Source organism: Ptiloglossa arizonensis, chromosome 4, assembly GCF_051014685.1.
Source record: "Ptiloglossa arizonensis isolate GNS036 chromosome 4, iyPtiAriz1_principal, whole genome shotgun sequence".
NCBI lineage: Eukaryota > Metazoa > Arthropoda > Insecta > Hymenoptera > Colletidae > Ptiloglossa > Ptiloglossa arizonensis.
Genome location: NC_135051.1, coordinates 15,963,280 through 15,976,994, shown reverse-complemented (window position 1 = coordinate 15,976,994; position 13,715 = coordinate 15,963,280). Strand labels below are relative to the sequence as shown.

At 40.1% G+C, this 13,715-nt stretch overlaps 1 long non-coding RNA gene across 1 annotated transcript in view; it reads right to left on the bottom strand.

Annotated features, from left to right (window-relative positions):
• Positions 1-6,283: 6,283 nt before the first annotated feature.
• LOC143145673 (uncharacterized) overlaps positions 6,284-13,715 on the bottom strand; it is a 36,666-nt gene continuing 29,234 nt past the window's right edge. Inside the window, exon 2 of the long non-coding RNA XR_012991749.1 lies at positions 6,284-6,493. This is a non-coding gene — a long non-coding RNA (uncharacterized LOC143145673). The remainder of the gene's footprint in view (positions 6,494-13,715) is intronic.

The window sequence follows — 13,715 nt, the reverse complement described above, 5'->3', positions numbered from 1 at the left end:
TTCCGTAGGCAGCCCGAGGGGAGAGCGCGCTCGAGGCTCTGAGAGAGGAGCGTACGGCGTATCGCGCGACGGCCACAGCCGACGGCGAAGCAGTTCTAAGCGAAGTCGTTTTCTCCGTGAAGGTGCGGTGAAAATGTCTTCCTCCTCCTCGCCGAGAAACAAACTTCTTTCTCTCTTTGTTGTTGCCGGGATTCTGCTCGCACGTCCGTGGCGTTCACAACGGTTTTTAACAGAAGTAACTTCGACTTCTTGCCACCGCCGTGAAAGTCTCCCGATCCATAATTCGAACTTCGGTCAAGCCCGTCGACTCGTGGATCGTGGCACGAAGCAAAGTCGAGGCGTACGAGAAATTCGTTCTCGTTCGCGCTGTACGATCGACAACCGGGTCGGTCATGCAGAGATCGTTGTTTTCAGGGAGGCCGAACTGCTTACCGTGACGAGCGCAAGCCATGTAACGCGTTTCATCTGTACCGCTGGGATCCATGGTATCATGGTTACCTTGCGGATCGAAGAAGGGAGAGTCGCGAACGTCACGTCGAATTGGCGCGTGTTTCCTCGGCGTTGTCGTTGTCGCCGTACGATCTTAACACCGCGGTATTCCACCGATCGAAGAAGGAGGGACCGGAAAAATAATAGAACGTTATATACCGTGTGGATAGAAGTTTTAACCGGTGGCTTATTGTCGGCCTGAGAATGCCCCGATGATTCTGACCGCGGAAACAAGCACGTACCGGCCGTTTAAACCCGCTCACTCGCGGCACAGCCGTATGCGGCTAATAATATACGCGCAATACCTGTGCTACGACACGAAGAACAGTACACGAGGACAGACGAACGCGTGGCTTCGCGACGGAAGTAAAGAGCCAGTCCGGTTTACGATTGGTCGGGCATCGCGCGACAGATGAATTGTGGCCAATGAATGTCCTTGCTCTCTGGACGAGGCCGCGGCGACGTAAGCAAGACTTATTCGAACATTATGAGCGGTTGCGGTCTACGAGCTCGATGCTCGCTCAAAACGATTCTACGCTTCTTTGAAAATCGTCTGCAATTCTAGCCGTAGGTATTTTACGGTGTTTTAATGGTAGCGGATAGACAGTTTTATGATCTATATATTCACCTATTTTATCGCACGACAAAGCATACTTTAACGAAAACGGACATCGATAACTTATTCCTCGCAGGATCGTTTTTTCTTTTTTCTTTTTTCTTTTCTTTTTCATTCTTTTCCGTCGGTTATTATTATCGGTCTCGTATTAGAATAATTTAGACTTTCCTTTGATATGATTACTAGACTTTCTCATCTAGCGGCGGAATGGGAACTAGACGTAGATGGTACTCGGGGTGGGGATAAGGAAACATCGAGGAACTCGCGGGGCGTTTTACGACCGTCTTCGAAAGCTGCGACTCCTGTGTACTTCCGGCCTGGATTCTAGAAGCACCTTCAGGCGGTTTTCTTTTCGCGGAAGCGAAAAGATAATTCAGCAACTGCTGAAAATACCCCGATGGCGTTAGCACGTAGTCCATGCAGTTTATCGATTTTCCTCGTATTATTTGCGCGAATCAGAAACTGTTTCATCGTTGGGGGAACAATTCTGTTAATGTATTGTCAAAAAATCTGACAATTTCTAGAGACACACTCCGAGCATAATGGAGCAATTTGTCATCCATGGTGTTTAATAGGAGTTGGCCGCGACTTTACACGATATCGATTTGTTTATATTTCTGGTATTATGTAGCGAAACGTTTCGAAATTGAAACTGAATATACGCTAGGATTTCGATGTTGAATATTTTGCAAAATCGTGCCACGAGGTATCGAATGGAGATCGTAAGAGCTGAGAAGTATTTATCTAATAAATCTACAGAAATATTCAAGTATTAACCGAGAAAAGTATCGAGGAGAATCGCGTTACGTTTGTAGTGCATCGACAGAGACAGTGTTGGATCAATTCTCTCACCAATCCTTTGCTTGACTCTGCAACCGGAAGTTACCCTTCGTGTGCATTTCTTTCATCCCTAAATCTCTTTCTCTTCTTTACTTCTTATCTCACTGTCCGGAGATATGATTTAAACGCGGTTAGAATTAATGTAAAACTTACTTCGTCGCTTTATTGGGAAAACAAATTTTACCAATCATTGTCACTCGTGATAAATAAAATGATATTTTTGAAATTGTCAATCTCGGAAAAAAATTGAAACGATCTTTTTCAATCGACTCTCCAGGATTGTTGTAATATCCGTGATATACTATAATAACGTAGTTTGCGAACGACGATAAACAATTGATAAAATAAATCAATATAATTAGACTCGCACTCACGAAATGTATAGTTTCGATAGAAACTTAAAAGTCGTAAAGGAATGTGTACAAAAGAAACACTTTCATCCTAAAAAAAAAAGCCACGAACACGTGAAAGCTCAAATAATTAAAATGGTAGTGAATTCTTTGGTTAAAATTTCCAAGCTTTTATTCATTTTTCGAAATTCTTCGTTCTTGGCTCTTTCGCCAACGAAATTTAATTAAGAGTAGGACTAGTTGTACGTTTATCTTTTTCTTTCTTTTTTCTTTTTTTTTTCTTTGAGTTTCGTTCCAATGAATCGTGGACGCGAACGGGCCAGGATCTGATTCCGTGTCTTGTTCTTAATGGTGTACTTAAGAGCTTTAAATGCTTGAAGAATACTATGCCGATTATTCGAAGTAGTTCCACACGATGCATCGCGAATACAAAAATCCCTAGAAATTCAAGAAGCGTGGCATCTGGTAAACAAGGTCTAAAGTCCGGTCGTTGACAGTTTCATACACATGACGCAAACTAACGAACGTTACCGTGACTAGAATTATTTCAACGGATCACGGTAATATATGTATTTATTTCCTACTTTGGGAGAAGTACTTTTATATGCTGTACAAGGTGATCCCAACCGAGAAAACAGTAGCTTGTCATTCGGTTGGAAAGTCAATCGCGAATAAGAATGTTCCAATAAATACATGTTCGTACACGATTTCTTAAAAAATTACTCACGTTAAAAAAAACTTTTCCTATTCGTTTTACAGCGCGTTCGAATCTTTCTTCTCTTGGATAATTTCAATAAAAAAAATTAAAAAATTAAAATCGATCGGACTATCCTTGGATTTTTGTGTTTAGGGTAATTATAAATTTGATTCGATGTCGATCGACGCGAGAGAAACAGTTCTGAATATGTAGTTAATAGAATGTGTAAAAAAATATTTCGAAACGAGTGAAAAATATTTTTAGCAATTTCTATAATAAATCGTGGCCGTTGCGAGCACGAGGATATCCGTGAGTTTTATTTATTACAATTTTCTTAGCTTCCTGGCCAGGGATTAAATACAGTTGTGACATTGGTTTCCGTTCACGAAACAGTTTCAAAGAACTGTTACTCGGAACGACTGCCATAAAGAGCCGAAATTTGTGGTCACGTGGATTTCGTATGTCGGATGATTAATCGAAATAAGCATTTCATTAATATTTCCATTCGTCGGTTTCGCGATCGTTTTTACACCTAGATAAATATAACAATAAAATTAATCCAGAAAATTATTCATAGTCGAGGAACCTACAATAATGAATGCGATCTGTTACGAAACCTGTTAATGTATTTACGTGGTAAATAGATCGATGAAATGTTTATGCGTGTCGTACAAATAAATTTGTGCGATGGTCGATGGATTTAAAAAGATAAAAATAAGAGACGTTGTAAGAATAAATAAATAAATATATATATATATATATATATAAATTCTCTCAATTATATATAATTCTTTAGGTTAATTTTATGTTATACACATTTATGTCCAAAGATCAAATAGTTGTTTCAACGAATCACCCAATATACTGTTTTAATATAACAATCGCGATTATTTGTATCGACCCTGATACTGGTTCCAATATGGATTTTCGTATCCGTTTTACAACGATTTTGCATAGATTTCACGAACGTTCTATATCTGTAATGATGATAGATTCTATAATGTTTCTATAATGGTGGTAACATCAATTTTAGTTTCGGTTCCAGCATTGATTTCTCGCAGAATGAAAATGCGAAATATGGCGCGCGTTTTACAGTCCCCTTTACGAACATTTAAGAACCTTGTATCGATACACAACCGATAGAGAGTCGATATAGAATCGTTGTATAACTGTTATAACATGCTCGATGTTACAGAATCAATATATAAATCTATGGAGAACCGTATATACGAGTATACAGGGTGTCCCAAAGAAATGGGCTCAGGAATTTCAGGGCAAATAATATTGAAAGTAAAATAAACGAAGGAAAAATGTTTCAACAAACACCGGTTTGACGATTTTTCAAATTAATATTCTCCGAAAATTACAAACAATTTTTTGCTTCGATCAAAGCTCGAGACTTGAACGCTCGTTAGACAATCGTGGTATAAAAACAACGAATTACCTTACTATTTATTCCGTTGATATTTACAGAAGTAAACAATCCGTTCTCCACTTCCGTATAAGTTTCATAACAAAGGATCATCTTATTAAAAAAAAAATGTTTGTTGCATACTGACGCGATCGATGAACAATTACAAGAGAACTATCGCAAATTTTGCAGAAAGTCTCAGCAGTGACATTGTATTATTCTAATCGAGAAAATGGCACATACGAATTTTGTTTATTGTTTCACTAGTGGAAAAATTGCAACCATACCAAGACTTTACGTGAGAAAATATCATCTATCAAAAATATTTGTTGCAAATTTTTCAGAAAGTCTCAGCAGTGACATTGTATTACTCTAATCGAGAAAATGGCATATGAATTTCGTTTATTGTTTCACTGGTGGAAAAGTTGCAACCACACCAAGACTTTACGTGAGAAAATATCATCTGATACATTGTTTAAGAAATTTTATCAACGTCTTTGTTGGGTCAGTTCGTTTGAAACAGGACATCGAGATTCGGGAGGACCTAGGTCTGTTACGACTCTGGATAATTAGGTCTGTGTCTTAATGGTGGTTGTAAAAAACCAGGGACAAGTGTGAGGAGAATTTCAACACTATTAGGAACAAGTTATCCTTTTGTGTGGAGAATTCTTCACGATCAGTTGCTGAACCTGTACCGTGTTCAACGAGTGCAGGCCCTCGTTCCAGCAGATTATCCACCAGGAGCCGAGTTTTCGCAGCGGATCCTTGTAAAGCGTGCACCAAATCTACAGTTCATTTTGCATATTTTATCCAGCGACGTAGCTGTGTTTACAAGCTACAACGTCACAAATTTTCAACAACCAAGTGTGGACCGAAGAAACCACTTACGAAATTATTCAGACAAATCGCCGATATCGGTTTTCATTCAAGGTATGTTTGTATAGGCATTGTGGCCGATCAGCTACTGGAGTTTGTTGGCTCATCGAACCGATTGTCAGCCGCAAGGTATCATAATTTGTTGACGAACACGTGTAAATAAAAAGAGGGGACAAACGGGATAAAAATAATTACATATCGTCGAGAGACAGATTTGGAACGAAGGGAGTAATAACGAAGAAACATGTGTAAATTAGAGGACACGTGGAAAGTTTTGCATAAATATCAACCGAAGAAACAATATATCAATTTGTTGTTTTCGCGTTACGATTGACTACCAGAAGTCGTGTGCTCGAACCAGAGTAGAAAATTATTTATAATACCGAGATCAATGAATTTTTCAAGCTTATATTTAACAGAACTGTTTTCCTCCTTTTGGTGAGTACCACCCTCTCCGAAAGTTCCGAGCTTGTTTTTTTAAACACCTTGTATGTCATAACCGTTTCGCTAAGCACCTTTATATAACAGTTGGGAACGGTTATTCCTGGAAGAGTTTCGATTTCTGCTCCCGAATAAAAAGCGTGGCCCGGTTTTTAGCGATAACTTTTAAAGGAATATTTCAGAACGCGTGTAACGTCCACCGGAACATTTTTATTCGGGCAAGAATTTACCAACGGATCTCAAATTAGTGTCACGTCGATTGGAATTCTGTCAATTTGTGTCGGTTATAAATCTCCCCCCAAACGAAGAAATAAGAAAATCATTCGGTGAAATCTATTTTCTTCTAAACGCACGTGTGTGTATATATATTTTTTTTCTTTTAAAATATTTCCCTCGATAATAATACATTCCACGAGCAGAGCTAAATATCAGCTCTGAGCTATATATTCCATTTCGATGAAAATAATTTATTTACGACTTTGTTCTATCATCGAAAAAGAAGATGTAAATTTACAGGTGAATTTCTGACTTCCTTTAACAGGCTTTCAGGTTCCTTACCTCCTTAATTAACATTTGACATCAATTTCCTTCCTGGTCGCATATCGAGGTGTTCAGCTCGATCTTATGTACCTCTTACGGGTTCTCTGTCTCCTTATTTGACCAACTGAGACTGTCGTCCGTTATCTATCGATAATCCTTCAAATTCACGTTGTTATCCAATTGGGGGGCCCAGCAGCTGGAAGTCCCTTTCGGCTCGGCCGAATTTAAAGCACCTGTTAACACACGTTCGGTTTTACAGTGACATCCGGGCACCATCGACAGGTGTTGTAAGTTAATCGACTAATTCGATGAATTGCGCGTGCACGAAACTTCCGCCTCGACCCTCGTGTTGATTATCGATAGATTCGTCGGTATTTCGAGAGGTGAAAGCTAGAAGGTGAACAGCCGTGCCAGCAATTTTGATAATTGTTTCCAATAACGCGCATACAATTTCATCGTAGGAAGACAATTCTCAAAGCGTTTCGAATTACTCTCTTATCTGTTTCTGAAAAGATTGCCAAGTACACGCTAAGCTCGTTATCTTCGACGCAAGGACAGCGCACGAGACACTGGTATAATTGTGTACGGTACCTACATTGTGGAGAGTTTGTGTACTCTATTGTACTGTAATAATTCTATTTACACAACCTGAAATCTTTATTTACGAGTCAAGGTAATATCGCGCGAGTTGTGACAATTTTCTGTCCTATTTTTCGTTCTCGTTCGACTTTGCGCGTACGAAAAATTTCGACACGAATAGTTGAGATTTTTTTTGTCTTACGACGAAAATGAGAAATATATTTCGTAAAAATGGTGGAAATACGATCGATGATACAGACGTAACGGTGAAAATTATAATTTTTATCGGCGAACGAATCGTTTCGAGGTGTCTCGAGAATTGAACGCATGTAATGCGAGGCTCGGCTCGCTATCGCTCCATCTTGCTCGCTCCCCGTGCATACGATTCGTTTTCCACGGTACCAAAGACCGGTAAAAATTCTTATCTGAATTTCGAATCGCGGATAAGAGAGAGAAACAACTCTTTATCCGTTGAGATTTCGATTCGTACTTGTCGATAAAAAGTAGAGGCTTACGTAAGCGCGAATTCAACCATTATCTATAATCTTACACAACGTTTCGAGCCGTGTCGCGAGCCTCTTTCAAGAATACAATTATTCCCTCGCGTCTCTGTTCTTCGCGCTAGTGGAAACGAAAACTTCTCGAAAACGCATCGATTGTTTCGGAAATTCCGTTAACGTACATAACCTCGACACGAGACTCGTCTTAGCGTCAATCGTTATTCTCATAACGAGAATATTCTCATTGCAAACAAAAACTTGTTTGCGTTTCTTTTCCGACAAAAGAATTTTTCCATACGGGGGTACGGAGGAAACACGATCGCTAAATATTATCATTACCAAATCAAAATATATTGCTTTCGTTCGACGCCTATTGTCCGTGTGGAATTTTTGCCCCGTCACTGGCGCTACAACACGGCTCGGGATAAAAATAAGGGGTTAAACGGTCCCTGCGGAGCCTATCGCGCACTCGGGGCGTGCGCGCGACGACCACTGAAAATTCTGCGCATCGTTCGTACCCCCACCACCGCGCCCGTGAGGACCGTACGCGAACGAACGAAACGAGGAATAAGAAGAACAAAGTGGCCCGCGGTAGCGGCAGCGGCGGCGGCCCTCGAAAGGGCGGTCACGCTAATAGCGACGATCGGATCCTCATTATGGATTCCGATCGCGGGCACCGATAGAGATCGGCAATAAGATCCCCTCGACCCACCCACCTCGCCCCGCCAGGAATCCCTTCCGCTTTACAGGCGATTGCCACGAATTAATTCGTATCGAATCGTCCCGGATTAGCCGGTTAAGAAGCCTGCCAATTTCGACTCGGCCACCGACCGTAGCTGGACGGTGTTTACATAATAGATCCGATCTGGACGATCTTGCTCGACCGGGGATCGAGCGGTGAGGGGAGTGGGCAGCGGAGGAGGGTACCTATAATGTAAACAAACCGATACCGAGAACATTTCCGAGATCGCGTTAGATTTATGCAAATTGATAAGCCGTGGTAGCGTTTTCCTTCGCGGTGACTTTATTAGTTACCTGACGATAAACCAAAGAAAGAATACTGGAAGGAAGGAAGGAAGGAAGAAAAAAAAGAGAGAAAAAATAATGTACAAGACGCGTCCGTTCGTGTCATTGATCGTGAACGGGCGTTGACGCGTATAAATTATAGGAGACATTTATTAATTATTTACCGTGGACGTAATGCGAATTCAACGCGGCCGCGCAGAACGAGCACCGACTCCCACGGCGCCGACCGTTCTCCATTCATGCATTTCACGAACTAACGCGTATCAATAAAGCGATGAAACTTATTATTCATTAATCGTTTATTGTCACGGCCCGTTGCGCAACACGGGGACACTGCCGCGTTCGCAGCCTCGTCGACGACACCGCCGATTAATTGATTCTTAACTGTTTTATCCGTTAACCTCTCGAGAGGGGGAGAGGCAGATTCAGTGATTTCGGATTGGAACATTTTGAGTTCTTTTTTTAGAGTGGATACTGGAGCATTTTTTTGGAGTTTGAACTGAATTCTTGAGAGAGTTTAAAATTGTACTTGGAAATTTGAGTTTTTTTGGGAAACGACTTGACATTTGAATATGTTATGGGATAAGAGTTTGTTTAGTATGGAGACATCTATGATCGGTTGGATATTTGGAGAATTTTGTATTTTGAATTATTTTGTCGAGTAGAGGGAAAAATTAAAATTGTATATTTCGGTTTAAAGTGGTTTTGTTTTGTCAATTTTGGAAATTTTTACTGCACAGTGGTTGCGAAACTAATCTAGATTAATAATCCTGATTATTGTGAAATTATGTGTAGTGTTAAGCAACGAGCTATTTTTGTCATAATTATTCTTATAAAATATATTTCCATCCATTAAATCACCAGTTTAAAAATTATCTGTCAACGTTGCACTATTCTCTCCGTAATAATACTACAGGAATTTGTGTGTTTTCTACAACAAATGTCACTTGGGAAGAAATGGTGGAACGAATGCAACGATAATGTCGGATGTGTCAGACGTCGTTAACCAATGACTGATGTCAGTTTTAAGGACTGCCATTGTATCAGTGTCGAAGGGTCGTCCCGGTCAAAGATTTGCCTATTTTCTTTTCTGCTTTCTCAGTTCCAAGTCGAAAGTCGTAAAAGGCCCAAGATACTATCGTTGTTCATTCTAACCTGTATTACATTTCTCTATATATTTGACTCTAGATTCTCCTACTTACAGTTCATTATATTACCGGATACGTGAGATCCCTGTGTATTATAATAAATCTTATATTATAATCCAAATTTGCATAAAAAAAAATCATTCCAAGTTGTATCACTATATATTTTTTTATATTTTTTATGTTATGTTCTATTTGCCATTCATTGTACTACTAAATACGTGAGTTCCCTGAGTGTTATATTAAATTTCATATTATAATCCAAATTTACAACAAAATAATTGATTGGATACATGTCTATACATTTATTTATATTTTTTATTTTACGTTCTATGTACAATTTGTTGTACTACTAAATACGTGAGTTCCCTGAGTATTACAATAAACTTCACACTATAATCCCAATTTACAATAAAAAAAATTAATTCCAAGTTCTATCACACTACATTCCTTTACATTTTTTATTTTACGTTCCATTTACAATTCATTGTACCACCTAATACGAGTTCCCCGAGTATTACAATAAACTTCACATTCCAATCCGAATTTACAACAAAATAATTCACTCGAGACACATCTATACATTATCTTCATATCCCTGCCTTTACGTTCTTCAATCTACAATTCATTCTACCATCCAATACCTAAGATCCCTGAGCATCGAAATAAACCTCGTACCATAATCCGAATTTGCAATAAAAAAAAAAAAAAAAAAAAAAAAAATTGATTCTTCGATAGGAAACGTCCTCGCGAGGGGGGTTAACGAGAGAACGGTATCGTCGAGTACGAGAAACCGAGCCGCTGAGTGACACTCGGCGTTAGTCGCGCGTGCAAGTCGCGCGTGTTATCGGTACGCCGCTAAGCGATAAGAAATTCTTTATCGACGATAACGGGGTTCTCGAGTCTCGAGAGTATCTCGTCTCGAATGCGTGGCGAGGGACGAATTACGCGTGGCCGAGCGTATCGTGGCACGGCTGCGCGTTAAAATTCCCAATTTTCCATTCGTTGCGCGCGAAACCAGCGAGGAACGGGTCGCGTTCGAAAAACAACGGTTGCAACGGGCCGGGGAGGGGACGAGGGGCTGGTACGGCGGTGGTGGGGTGGGGGGTAGGACGGGATCGGATTCACCTAAATGTTACTTTCAATTAATCCTCCGCCCCGACAGAAGGGTCGACGTACCGTGGAAGGAGGAATCGCAGCCCCATAAAACAGAGTCTCGCTTCGCCTCTTTCTCTCCTCCACCTACTCCCCCCTCCTCCACCTCCTGTCCCTCCCCCCTGCCCCTCGCTCGTTCCTCTTTCCGCCTCTTTAACCCTGACCTCCCGTAAAATACACCGAGAAAAAGACTTTTCCAACGTGTACGCACGAGCGAGCCGCCGTCACCGCCGCCGCCGCCGCCACCACCGCCTCCGCCTCCGCCTCCGCCTCCGCCGCCTCCGCTGGCCGAACTCATGAATGGACCCGCGGCTCTATTTACGAGCGCGCGACCTGCTGCTTTTATCGTCGTCTCGAGCCACTCTTTTGCCGGCTTTGCCGCTTTTGGTAACCGCCACGGACCGACACGCTTTTATTCGACAGATGCGACATCGGTGAACGACGTTTCCGCGACGACGAGTCGCGAAGACTCGTCCACGGTCTCTTCCGGTGGCGACCGTTACGGATACGAACGCAATCGAGATTCTCAAATACAGGGTATCGCGGAGCGTTATCAGCGTGCGTGAGACTTGCGACTTACAACGCGCGATCAGCGTTCAGCGTTGATCAGCTGCTCGGTTTCTTGTACTGGAGGATACGAGGGCATGGAGAAGGAATTTTTTTTTTTTGTGAATTCGGAGTGTAATTTTAGCGTGATTGTAATATTTATTGTAATACTCGGGGAGATTACGTATTCGGTGGTACAATGAATTGTAAGTGGAACGTGAAGTAAAAGAAATAAAGAGATGTAGAGTGATACAACTTGGAATGAATTTTTGTTGTTGTAAATTGGGATTATAATATAAAGTTTATTATAATACTTGGGAAGCTTACGTATTCGGTGGTACAATGAATTGTAAATAGAACGTGAAGTAAAAAATATAAAGAAATGTAGAGTAATACAACTTGGAATGAATTTCTTTTGTTGTAAATTGGGATTATAATATGAAGTTTATTATAATACTCAGGAAGCTCATTGTAAATAGAAGAACTGGATTATAAAAAAATGTATAGTAATACATTTTACATTATATAAATGTATAGTAATACAATTTACAATTTAATACAATTTATTCGACGATAGTATCGAATGAATTTCTTTTGTTGTAAATTCCGATTATAATATAAAGTTTATCACGATACAGACGGATCTCACATATCCGGTAGTACAGTAAATTGTAAACAGAAGAATGTAAAGTAAAAAATTATAAAGAAGTATTTGGTAAGTTAGGGTGAGCTACCATCGAGAGCTTTTTGGATAGTTGGTGGGACAAGACGAGTACGAAGAAGAACCAACGAATCTCTGCGAGATAAAATGCTATTCTACCCGTGCCTCTTAACTCTCCGTTGCAGTGGTTTTCAAAGTTTTTGGTCGCCGCCATTTTAAAAGAGAGAAGCTTTTTCCTTGGAGATTTACAAAGAAGGAATAATTTACGTTCATTTTTCTTAATTCCAAATTGAGCTTCTTTTATTAATCTTGATTAATTGAAAATTGAGAGCTTTTTAGGCGAGGGGACACGAAGTACAAACGAATCTCTGTGGGAGATAAAATGCAGTTCCACGTGTGCCTCTTAATCCTCCATTTTAGCGATTTTCAAAGTTTTCAGACGGCACCATTTTGAAGTAGAGAGAATTTTTCTTCGCATTTAGTTTACATTAATTTTTTGTTAATTCAAAATTAAGTTCTACTTATTGATTTCAATCGATTGAATTTTTTATCTTTTGAATATGAAAGATCATTTAATCCTTAGTAGTCGAAAGTGCCCGCTGTACCACATAAACTTATCTATTTATGTAATTTCTACCAGATTATCTGTGTTAACTATATTTTATAGTTAATTCTGTTTAATATTTATTAACGATCAATTTTTCTATCTCAAATTAAATAAAATTACGTATTGTATATAATATGGTGCTATCGGTTGAATATTTTTAATCGTTTCTCTCGATGCAAATACACGCTAATGGGTAGTGTTGAAATATTCGAATTGTAGTTTTTGTCATATGTATCGTTAGAGAAGTTGAGAACCCTCGTTCTATGTTTTAGATTTGTGTTTGCACGAATAATCATGCCCTTCCAGGTTGTACTACGGTTACTGGGACACCTTGTATACCGACTGTCTTGCTAAAATTTATTTCAACCGTGAAGACTAAGTATCTATAAAAAATCGATAGACGTCTCGTTTGAGCCGGTAGAGTCATGTTTATGTATGCCTGCATGAAAAGTGCGCACAGAGAAACGCGCAGACTCATGAAATGAATATTTGGTAAAATAATGCTCGTCTAAAAATAAAGATTCAGTATTTCCTTGATCGTAACGTTTTCGACCTTACGTGCAAAGCTCTTTGATGTAAAATTCCACGGGTTACAAGAAACACAATTTTGCACAAAAAATGCACAAAAATGTATACATAAATTGAAACAATATCCACAATTTTTCGTACACATGTGACAAAGTAACAACCCGGAAAAGATCCATTACAAAATTACATCCTTACACTGTTTACTCTTACACTATTTACATAATATTACTCCAAACATCTACTCCCGAATAGAACTCAAAAGAGAATGTTAATTATTGAAAACCAATTACCATAGATTAAACAAGTGCAAGTTGTGATTACGGAACAAGCGTGAAAATTTTCACCAAGTTGTTCGTTTCGAGGAAAGTGATCGGTACGCTCTTCGCGAGGAAGGTTCCGTTCGAAGAAATCGCGGTTCGACTGCGACACGAAACCGGGGCGAGAGAGACGCGCGAAAACGACACGCCGCGGTGGCGTTCTCGTAAAGTCCGATCTTCAACGGGGCGTCGCGTCGTATTTTCCGCCGCGAGACGAATTCTCGCGAGCAATCGTAAACACGAAACCGGGGCCGAGAGAAAGAGAGAGAGAGAGAGAGAGAGAGAGAGAGAGAGAGAGAGAGAGAGAGAGAGAGAGAGAGAGAGAGAGAAATCTGTTCCGTGTTAAGGCTCGTCTAAATTCTTTCGTCGCGTTTCTCGTTTCCCGTTATTC